Raw genomic sequence first — 12964 nt, forward strand, 5'->3', positions numbered from 1 at the left:
TATATCAAAACAACAATTGTACTTAGATATGGCACTTCAGGACCAAGAATTTTTTTGCCATCTTCTTATGAGCAATAGGGATCCTCTTTCACATCAAGTGACCAGACAACCTTTGAAGTATTTAAAGGATGAACTTTGTTCATGTAAAACTGATTCAAGACTTTTTCTGTATATGTTGACTAATGGACAACATCATCTCTACACAAGGGGAGTAACTCGAGTGCACCGAAGTTAACAAACAAGTTAATACCCTCTCCATCTTCCTGGTATGCCTTTACAATCGGAGTGTCATCTTCATCTCCACTATTCTCGTAATCTGCACTCGCTCCTACTTCATAGATATTTTGAGAGACAAATTTTTGTACAACTCGCTAAGTTATCTCTCCACTATCTTCATCAGCTTTTCATTGGATCAATCAAGTAATAGACTTGGGTAACTTGCAAACCAATACGAATGGATCATCTTCATATCATTTAGATGCAATATTGACACTCGTAAAGTAATTATCCCTATGTATCGAAACCTGACCACTGCCTAGATCTCACCAATCATATTTAATGATATGTTACAGACCTACCTAAATATTTCAATCCGATAATTTCACGTATGACACCATAATAGTCAATATCATTTGTTCCATGACTCCCCTCGACCAACACACCAGAGTTTTGAGTCTTTTTATTACAGTCACTGTCCAGAGTATGGAATCTATAACCTCGAACCATGCATGCAATGTATCGAAGTGCTCTATTTGAGGCACCATGGGCCAATGCATACAATTCAAGAGAAACTGATTCGAGACCACGAGCACGTTGTTCCAAAATCTAACAATTGAAATAGTATATATTTATTAAAAGTTACCCAGAGTTAAAAGTTTCAAAATGTAACATATATATAATTTTAGTTCATACACGTTGTTCAAACCATCCAGAAAATTCTTCCTCGTGTCTTGCCTCTATATTCTCTACGTCTTCCATCCTAAGTTTGTCCATGTGCTCATTATATATAAGTTCAAAAGAAGTATATTTTGAGCACAACAGTTATAGTTAAACTTCAAGAAACTAGAATTATTCGAAGCATGCAACGACATACCTGAGATAGTCATCAATCTCCCTGCAATTATTTAGCACATATCACCGAACTTTACCCAACTTTTCATCAATTAAATCGTAACCCATTTGTACACTCAATGATCGTACATTCTGGAAAAATACTGATAGCTCACGAGGGGCAGAGCAGCAAGATTAGCATTTGACTCTTGACGATTAAATCGTGTCTCAATACGATGAAGATATAGAGAGAAAAATGTTAACCATTCATCGTGTATGTTGGCCTCTGTTATTGAACCCTTAGCTCCGGCTTTATTCCCAACAGTACGCTTCAGTCAACGCAAATATCTTTCAACTGGATACATCCAACGGAACTGTACTGGTCCACCCAACAGTACATCTCAATGTAAATGTATTGCTAAATGGACCATGGCATCAAAAAATGATGGTGGAAAGACCTGCTCGAATTTACATAGTATAGTAGCAATGTCTTCTTCCAGTTTCTGCAACATATCTCGATTTACTACCCGAGCGCACAAATCCTTAAAAAACATACAAAGTTCAGATATGGCGACACGTACATTAGATGTCAGCTTCCCACAAATTCCCACAGGTAATAACTTCTACAAAAATACGTGACAGTTATGACTTTTTAATCCATTGATTTTCCAGTTATCAAGACTCACGCATCTACCAATATTTGAAGCATAACCATATGGAAACTTCACACCTTGCAACCATTTGTTGAAGTCCATCCTCTCCTCCTTCGTCATCGTAAAACATGCATGCGGCATCACCATCCACCCGCAAATGTAGATTATGCTTAATTTTTATTCTCTCAAGATCTTTCCTCGTCTTGATCGTATCCTTCGTCTTTTTGTTAATACTCATCAATATACCCAGTATATTATCACAAATATTCTTCCTTATGTGCATTACATCCAAACTATGTTGCAACATGCAGGATGACCAATACGATAAGTCAAAAAAAATACTACGCTTTGTCTAATTCAATTCTGCTGCGCCTCGTTTTCTCTTGTTCTTTCCCTGACCCTTGCCAAAATTGTTCGCCCTAACATGTACCAGTTGTTCCACTATCTCTTCCACAGAAAACTCATTTGGTGCAATTCTGTCCTCTACTTTCCCATCAAACTTAGCACATTCTCTTCTCCATGCATGATTTACTGGTAGATAACGTCAATGACCCATGAAACACAACTTCTAAGAATATTTTAACCACTCACTAGCAGTTTCCTTATTACACGTCGGACACGCTAACTTCCCTTTCGTACTCCAGCCGGAAAGATTCTCATATGCCGGAAAGTCATTTATCATCCACATTACCGCAGCATGCATTTGAAAAGATGTCGACGTGGATGCATCATAAGTTCTGACGCCTGTTTCACATAACTCTTTTAGCTTTTCAATCGATGGCTGCATGAATACGTCAATGTCATTCCTAGGTGATCTCGGGCCTGGGATAAGTAAAGTTAACAAAAAGTTGGGTACATTCATGCACCTCCATGGTGGAAGATTGTACGGAATCAACACTACGGGCCAAGTGCTATAACTTGTACTCATATTTCTAAAAGGATTGAATCCATCGGTTGTGAGTCCCAAGCGCACATTCCGAGCTTCTATCCCAAACTCTAGATATTGATTATCGAAAGATTACCATGCAAGTGAGTCAGCTGAGTGCCTCATATATGCGTCATCTTTAACTCTTTTATCCTCGCGCCACCTCATATCGTGAGCTGTTTTCTTATACATATATAGTCTTTGCAACCTAGGTCTCAAGGAAAAATACCACAACACCTTAACCGGCATGTTTTTCTTACCCTTCCACCTCGACTCTCCACATACAAGACATGCTTGTTTCTCCTCGTTCTTCTTTCAAAACAAAACACAATCATTCTTGTATGCATGTATGGACTTGTACTCAAATCCTAATCTCTTTCTTAACTGTTTCACTTCATAAAAATTCTTCGGCAATGCAGATCCTTCAGGAAATACCTTGTTAAAGAAGTCCAATACCATATTTGTTGCTTTCGTCGACATCCCACACAATGACTTAATGTGAAGCAACCACACAATAAACGACATTTTGGAATGTTTTGTACAGCCTGGATAAAGCTCGTGTTTTGTATCTTCCCACATTGCAACGAAATTTTCACAATCAGTCCATCAGCCACTTGAGGCATTGTTGTCAACCTCATCCATAAACATCCCAGCTCCAATCTCACCCAACATCTCCTCCATCTCATTCTACTCATAATCATCATTCATGTGTTGCAAATAATTTGGATGATCAATCAAGACATCCGCTGACTGCTCATACGGCTCACCATGCAGTACCCATCGGGTATATCCCAGATTCATACCGTTCACAAATATATGAATTTCAACTTCATCCAATCCTATCGCTCATAAATACCCTCGACATTGACATTTAATGTAACCACAACTATCAGTAGAGGCTTGTGAAAATCAATGAATGTTCTTACTCCACGCGCATAGGTACGTAATCCATTCCAAGTCTATCGCCCAGACGCATCCAACTTTTGTCTATTTCTAAAAACATCAATTTATTAATAACACGTACATAGAAAATTCACATGCATGTCATGCTCCAATTCTCATTGTTTTTTTTATAAGGTAGTTGGTCCTATCCCATTCGAAATTATATTATCCATATTGCACAAATCTTGTCACTCTACTAGTTTCCACGTTAGTAGAATTTTCGGCAGCACCTCCTCATAGTTCTCCAAGTATATATGTTCACATAATGGGATTGTGATCTTACGAACAGTATACCCAAAGAATAGTAGAGGAAGACACCGAAACTTCATATTAAACGTGGAGAGTAGGAGCAACAAAAATGTACAATACAGATAATATAATCCCAAACTGTCCACACTGGACAATTCAGGAATTAGTGGACATGTAAATGTACACTAATTTCCCAACGAGTCTAAGGTTATTTATGCAATGTCACACAATATCTATAAAAAAACACTACAAACAATATCCCCATGTTGTTTGAATTAACAATGTCAAACAAATAGTAGTGTTATATTGTTAAACTGGAGAGATGGAAGAATATGTTCACAAGTTTTCTATCATGAGTAGATAACGAGAGAGAATGATATTGAAGAAATGTCTAAATTTTAGTCTAATTACTTAACTATCACAAACTCTCTGGCCTTGACAACTCTCAAGGTCGGAGAGACTACGACAGTCAAGCAATTAGACTAAAATTTAGTCAAGATCATTTAGTATTATCATTCCTAAATTATAATTTTAATTGTTATTATATATCTTAGGACATTGTTAATTGATACCTATGTAATTTTAATTATTATTATATAGTTGTTTTTATAATTGTTATTATATAATTTTAATTATTATCATTCCTAAATTATAACTTTAATTGTTATACTTAATTGAGTAAGTTATTTATTTATATCGATAATAACTATATAATTTCTAAATAAGCATTTATTTGACCCTTATTTATTTACTCTCTATTTTATTTTAAATAAGTATATTTTATTATTCCAACTCTCTACTTATTTGGTGTGTTCAAGACTTTTTTCTTGAAGAGTATTTTACTTTCTTTATTTATATATATATATATATTTAATAATATAATAGTTTGAAACCTCACAATGGTAAGAATATTTAATTAAATTATTATTAATTATAGTTATTATATGTATATTATACTTTATATATGGTTAAGTTATATACTTATAATTTGCATAATAATCATATCCTAACTAAATTAATATGAATATATTATATATACTTATTAAATATTAAATATTAATTCTCATATTAAATGTTTATTAAATTTTTTTCAATATTTCTAAACATATTAATTTATCAATAAACACCATAAACTCACAAAATATTCACAAAATTCACAAACAATAATCACAATATTTCAAGAGTAAGCATAAACACAGGACAATTTTTCATTTTAATAGTAACCATAAACATAACACAATTTTCCATATTAATTCATCATATTACACAATCCATATCACAAATATTTCATTCTAATTCATCAATATAAATAATTTAATTCCTTCTCATTCCTCAATACCCAATTGATACATATTCACTATGTATATATACAATCAAAATTCAGTACTTAACTCAAAATACTCTACACATATCCAATTCATCAAAGTCCTTAAAGAAACTTTCATTATACACATTCCATATTCATCATTATCCACAATAAAATCACAACAAAATGTATAAAGATATTGCTAAAGTTTAGAAATATACCTAGCACTCACAATATCCTCTTACAAATCAAAAGTTTTGAACTTGCCCAGACAACCAATCCTTCAAAAAAATACAACACTAACTTGTTAGAGACATATATATAAAAAAACACAAGACAAATATCATAAAATTCAAAAAAAATAAAAAAATAAAAAAGAAAAAGAATCTTTCCTTCCCAAAATCAATGGAGCTAGAGTTCCAAAATATTAACCCTCTCTCACTCAACTCTCTCTCACTCTAATCCTCTCTCACTCAACTTTCTCTCACTCTTAACCCTCTCTCTCTCTCTAACCCACGACCCTCTCTCACCCTCTCTCTCTCGGTTATTTTCACACACGGGAGAAGCAGCAGAAATGACTATGCTTCCTCCCATGCGTGTATTTATCAAAAACTAAATCATCGTTAGATAGAACATTTGAACGTTGAAGTTGTACGTTCGAATATAAATAAATTTATGCTAAATTTTAGGCAGATAACGTTTGGACGTTAAATATACACATTCGAACTTTACTTCCTATGACAGAGCCTGAAATCGAGCGGGAAATTTTTCACAATTTTATTTTCATGTTTGAACGTACAAAAATTTAATGTTCGAACGTAAATCAATTTCCTTGCAAATTTCATCGATTCACGTTCAAACTAAAAATTTTAATGTTTGAATGTTTCAACTCATCTCAGAGGTGAGAAAATCGAGCGGAAAATTTCTCGCATTTTTCTTCTCGTGTTCAAATGTATTATAATTTAACATTAGAACGTAAATCAATTTTCTCTCATATTTCATCGATCCACGTTCGAACGTTAAATTGGAACCTTCGAACGTGAAAAGCTCATCACAGATCTGAGGAAATCGGGCGGGAAAATGCCGCATTTTATTTTACGTTTGAACTCCAATAATGTACCTTTGAACGTGAATGTATATATTTGGGTATATAATCTCTTTTTATAATATACATTTGAATATAATCTCTTTTTATTTTTGAAAAGTTGAGAAAAATACTAATCTTTTGTGACTATTTTCTGCTTTCATATAATCTTATTTGATATATTCTTTGTTAATTTTAAATTCTTCTTTACTCAAGGTGTATATTTGGGCATCATCGCCAATGATTCTGATACCTAAGAGGTAAATCCCAGGTAATAAATAACTACTATTAATAGCTTAATAATAATAGGTGCTATAACCAGCCATATGCATAAAAGCATGTAAAACAATGAAAAAATATATATGTTAATTTTTACAATTTTAACAAAACATATATGTTCATGTTGTTAGTAATATTCTAACTTATCGTCATAAAATATGGTCTATGAAAAGATTATAAGAATGATTGTATACCGTGTTATAAATGCATACATGAATTTAATTATACTGTGAATTGTTTTTCCATTATATATATAGTATTAGTGTATAGTATTAGTATATATCTAATAGTATTAGGATAAGTACTAATGGTATTAGGATAATGTTATATATTATAATATTATACCGTATAATATATTAGTATAATATTAGTTTAATATTATATGTTATATACTAATAGCATTGCTATATAGTATTAGTATTATATACTATATAGTAATACTAATAGTAATATTAGACAACTAACCGAGAATTAAGGTTTGTTAATGGGAAAAACGATATAATTAATAAAAATAGCAATACTAGGCTTTATGAATATAATAATAATATCACATATTTATGTTAAATCACTTGATGTGTTTGATGTAATGTTATTTTAGACAACTTATTAAGAACATAATATATTCTTAAAATCAAATATCAATTATTGGGAATTAATTTTTACATTTTTAACAAAACAACGAAAAATTATATATGTTAATGTTGTTAGTAATAATCTAACTTATAGTCAATAAAATTTGTTCTACGAAAAGATTATAAGAATGATTGTATGTCTTGTTATAAATGCATACATGAATTTAATTATGCTGTGAATTGTTTTTCCATTATATATATAGTATTAGTGTATACTATTAGTATATATCTAATAGTATTAGAATAAATACTAATTAGTATTTACTATAATATATATAATACTTAATATATTATGTTATATATTATAACATTATACCCTATAATATATTAGTATAGTATTAGTTTAATATTATATGTTATATACTATTAGCATTACTATATAGTATTACTATACTAACAACAACAATATACAATACTATATATAATGCTATATATAGTATAGCTATACAATAATGCTATATATACTATACTATACTATTAACTATATATAATATACGTTATATATATAATATATATAGTATATATATTATAATATAATATAATATTAGATTAGATATGTTATAATATGCATTATAATATAAAACATATATTAATAATAAAATATATTACTAATATATTTTTGGGAATTAAATCATAAAACGTTCGAACGTGACTCAGAATGACGTTCGAACATTTCATGTATATAAGCCCAAAATTGAAACGGGAAACGTATTGAAATTAATGTGTATTCTTGAATTGAGTTTTTATTTACTTTGGGATACTCCTAAGCAGATTTTTATGTTTAATTTCAGAGTCTATAAAAGAGCAAGTCTAAACCCATTCAAATTCAAAGTATTTTCAAGTGGGTAAGACGTTGGAACAACCTAAGAACTTTTAACGAATGTAGGACTCTTCAAATAAGGATAATGATGGGATTTGAGAATAATTTGGATCAGAGTAAAAAATGCGCTAGGAGACAAAATGGACATACTTTAGTATTTTAACCACAACTTTTCGCTCAAATATCGGATTGATGCAATTCTTGATGCGTTGGAAATCTATCTTAAAGGGCTACAAAGTTATCTCTAATAAGGATTTCCAAATTCGAAATTCTGAAGTACATACGTGGCTGCCAAGTTGAGTCCTAAAATTTAGGTGATTTTATGTGCGGGAATATGAAGACATTAGGGTTTCTTTCCTATCCTATTTAAGCGTATCATTAGCACGAAATTGGAGAGTGCAGAGGAGGGGAGATGGCTCAGTTTGAAGGAGGAAGACCAGAAATTAATTTTCATGGCCTCCGTTTGCTCTATTTTTCTCTAGAGATTTTGGTTGTTCATTATATTTATGGGTAACTAAATTTTCAAGTAGGGCTAGGGATGAACTTGCACATTAGATGGTATTTTTAATTTATTTTTGATTTATGTATTTGAAAATACTTTATGTTTTATCATTCTCAATTCATTGTTGATGTTTTCTTCTCCAAATAATCATAGAATTTATTCTGTTTATAGATTCAATCATGCTTTTTCTGTTGAATGGATTGACTCTTTGATTATATTTAGATTAATTATTTTTCTATATTGATTTAATTCTTTGCTGCAATATCGCTTCCTGAGTATATTTTCGTCATTGGATTTTCTCAATAGTGATAATAATTTACGTATTTAAAAAGTGGTGAATGATTTTTTAAAGGGACACATTTGGTTTAATCATAGTTTATAAATATATACCTTCCGATTAGGAATATTAGGAATTGAGTTCCCAATTGAGTTATTCAATGAATTGAGAATAATTAAAATATCATATTTGTGCAAGGGATTCCCAACACTTTACTGTTTGTCAAACTTGAGTACTATTTCTATTAATCACTTTGCTTCAGTTTACTTTGCATTTAAAATTAATCTTTGTTTTTCATTAATAATTTAATCTATTTCTTTAGTTTTTTTGTTCATTCTACAATTCTTTTAATTTGTCTCTCAGTTGAATTGACACCCAAAGTTGTGCTATAACTACCGTATTAATCTTTGGGTGTAATTAAATTTTGGCACCGTTGCTGGGGAGACGGTAGAAGAATTGCTAGATTGTTTTTCTTTTCAGCTGTTTGTAAAGGGGGTAATTTCGTTTCTTCTTTTAGCTTGCTGCATTATTATTTTTTTTTCTTCCTTCTTTTTATTGTATTTTTATTCTTTTACTATTTTATTAGCTTGCATGTACAAATATAGAGACACCTTGGGTAGATTTGCTTGTAGGCCTATGGAAGAGTTAGAATCAAATTTTTTAAATTGTTTATTTGACAATCTATCTAGTCCTAAATAAATGAGTGAACACGAGGATCAACCCATTAGAACTCTTTATGATTCCTTCCACCCAACACACACAGCCACACAATCATGCATTATTTTTCCAGCTAATACTCGCCAACTAGATTTTAAAATAGGGATGATACAGTTACTCCATACTTTTCATGGCTTGGAAAATGAAAATCTATATGTGCATATTAGGGAGTTTGAGGAAGTTGTTGCGACTTTTCATAGTCAAAATGTAACTAATGACGTTGTAAGACTTAAGTTCTTTTCTTTCTCTTTGAAGGATAAAGCTAAGAGTTGGCTATACTCGCTGAGACTCCGATCTATTGGGTCATGGAGTGAGATGACTCAGGTCTTCTTTAATAAATACTTTCCTCAAAGTAAGACCAACGCATTAAAAAGGCAAATCTCCACTTTTGCACAAAAGGACAGTGAGACTTTGTATCAATCTTAGGAGAGATTTAAGGAGTTGTTGAGTATATGTCCTCACCATGTGTATGAGAATTGACGCTTAGTGAGCAACTTTTATGAGAGACTAACACGTAAAGATGTAATACCCGAGTCCTACTATGTAGGTCCTTACGTCATTTTATCAATTATTTAAGTTAAATATTTTGAGATAAAAATATTTTTATTACTTCCAATTATTTTATTTTAAGATGAGTATGTTTTATTTTAAGATGAGTATGGTTTATTAAAATAAATCGAAAGTATTATTTTTAAGACTTTAAAATATTTTCGTTAAGCCCTTTAATTTTATTTATTTAAGAAATGGCCCAAACTCTTTTTACCATTGGATTGGTGGGTAAAAGAAATATCTCCCCACATTTGATCTCCACCATTCATTCTCTACCTTTTCGAACAAATTTGATTAAATCCCTTTGACTTTTCTTCTCCCTTGAAACCAAAGCTTTCTCAAGAAGCCAAATAAATCTCCTTTATCGTAGCTTCCTCCATAAGTCAACTAAGGCCCCCTTTTCTTTTCTTATACGTCGGTTCCAAGGGACAAGAAAGCAATTTCCCTTCTTCCTCTTGCACCCACCGATAGCTAGAACAAGGAAAGGAAGAAAATACTTCTAGTTCTCACCGTGCGACAAACCCTCCTCTCCCATTCCATTTCTCCTCCAATCTCCAGCCAAGCTTCCAATTTTCTTCCTTCTCAAGAGGGAAATAGTAAGGTAAGAGCATCCTCAACCCTCTCCCTTGTGAATTTCGAAACATAGCTATGGTTTAATCAAGTGGGTTTCTCTTCATCGATTATTGATGTTTGGTTTTGGACTTCCAGCTAAGGGTTTCGTGTACCCCCTGTTTCCCAAAGCCGAATATATTTCCATCTTCCTCATTTTCGTGCTTTGGAAGGATTTCACCAAAGGTAAAAACCTTAAACTTGATCCACTCGGTTTTGTTGATTTTGGAAGACCCATTAAGTTGTTTTGGCTTGGACCTTAGTTTTAGTTGTTGTGTATGTATTAATAAAGATTAAAGCTATGTTTTTTCTGGCCAAACCGAATATGTTGAAGTGGGTGCTGTGTATCTCCTATCATTCGAAAATGGCATGTTTCTTATTAACTTGGTTAGCCTCAAGTGTTGATTAATTGATTTATTGTGTACATATGTATATGAAGGAGCCGTGGGTCATGTTATGTTTTGGTGTGTGTTCCAGCCGTGTGTTCCAAGGCACATTTTGTAGTCCTTTCCTTGTGTTTCCTTGAGTTAAGCCATGTTTTTAATTATGCTTTTATGTGTTAAATTAATGAAGTTAAGGTTTGCAATTTTAAACCTTTCTTTCCTCAAGTTTATGGCCTAAGTAAGCCACTAAAGGTTTTAAATCTAACCTAGTAAGTTTACTTAGGAATTTTAAGTTGCTAAGAGTTTGTATCTTTTTATTTGTGCTGTGTTTCAGAAAAATATATGAGTTTTTTCTTAAGTTTCAACTACTCTTGAGATATTAAATTGTATGATTGAGATTTGGTTAAACAAAGGATGTTTGAGACCATGAAACCACTGAGATTTGCTAGCTGTCCATGTACTACGGAAACTTTGAAAATATATTCTGTTTTGGAAGCCTAAACCAGCCCACTTTATCCTTGCTCAACTTCATCCCCTTTTTGTTTAACCAAAGATAAACTTTAGTACGAAAAACCATTGATGAATAAGTGACAAAAACGAACCCTCTTGTGGGCATTGGCCTTTTGTTAGATTTACTTCCACATGATGTTACAAAGCTGTCAAAGTATCCTTTTGATAAAATTTCCAGATTTGGGTGGCACCTCCTTGTTCCTTACCATACTTAAATAAATCCCTACCATCCTATACATTTTAACTCATGATTCCTACCTATCCCTTGTATAGCAAATGGTAGCCTTTAAAGTGGGACAACTAGTAAGCTTCATGCTTTTATGGGTTCTTTAAATATTGGAAGGAGGATACTAAGAGTTGACTTAGTGCCATGTATGTTGCTAAAAGGGGTTAAGGGAAACAATTTAATTCCAACTTGGAAGTTTAGTGAGCGCGTATGGGTGTCAGTTAGTAAGCTGCAAGTGAAATGAATATTGATGTATTTATTCCATTTCCTTGAATAGGAATTTATTTTCAAATTCAAAGGAACTCACTGGTAAAGCTCCCAGGTAAGTAGCTATGGCCATGCTTCTTACACCAAGTTCTCTTTATGAAAGAACGTCTCTCTCTCTTATTGTAAATGTTCTTCTAAAGAAAAAAGTAAATGAATATAGTATGTTCAAGCCCTTCCTCGATAGCTCCTGTTAAGCACCCTATCGATTATAATTGTGTGTATGTATAAGATAATGCATGCACTTAAGTTCTAAGTCAAGAGATTTCTATACATGCTCTCAATAAACTTATTGATTTTTCCTATATGTAGTATAGCTTGAAAATGTATCTTCTTCATAAAAAAATGCATGTGCATTGGTGTAAGAAAGATGATGAAAATGTTTTGATTGCAATGAGGGATGGAGATGAACGTCTCATGCCTTATGCTTTATGAGATGCTCTAAATGACGCGTAGAAAACATTTTAAAATGCTCCTATGAATTGATGTTTTAATTGATGCGAATGACCGTTTTAAGATGTTCCTGTGAACTGATGTTAAATTGTTCCTATGAACTGACGCCTTATGGATGCCATGAAAAATGATGTTTAAGCTCATGCTTTAAAAATGATGTTTCTTCAAGAATGCACTGTTAAATGAAAAGATGATGTTAAGTCCATACTTTTAAATGACATTTTCCATGAATGAATAGTAAATATAATGAACTGAAAGGACTGAAAGGACTGACATGAATGAATGAATGCTTAATGTATGAAATTACGCAACGGCCATATAAATGAATAAAAAGGGTACCAATGAATGGGCAGATTGCAATGCTGAGTAAGTAGTACTGGTAGTGCACCCAGTGCTGCCCCCTGATTGGAAAGGGATTCGCAACTTGTGGCCACGGGCGGAATCCAGATCTAAAGGAAGACCGCTAACCCCAACACACGGGGCGTAATATTGTGTACCGGCCAAAGAAAGTGAAATGTAAAGTAAAGTTATTTC

The 12964-nt window shown here is 32.3% G+C and overlaps 1 non-coding gene across 1 annotated transcript; it reads right to left on the reverse strand.

Moving 5' to 3' along the window:
- Positions 1-9798: 9798 nt before the first annotated feature.
- On the reverse strand, positions 9799-9906 carry LOC121266651. The gene has a single exon (XR_005940872.1). It is a non-coding gene; the product is annotated as a small nucleolar RNA R71 (small nucleolar RNA).
- Positions 9907-12964: the final 3058 nt, after the last annotated feature.

Source organism: Juglans microcarpa x Juglans regia, chromosome 5D, assembly GCF_004785595.1.
Source record: "Juglans microcarpa x Juglans regia isolate MS1-56 chromosome 5D, Jm3101_v1.0, whole genome shotgun sequence".
Lineage (NCBI taxonomy): Eukaryota > Viridiplantae > Streptophyta > Magnoliopsida > Fagales > Juglandaceae > Juglans > Juglans microcarpa x Juglans regia.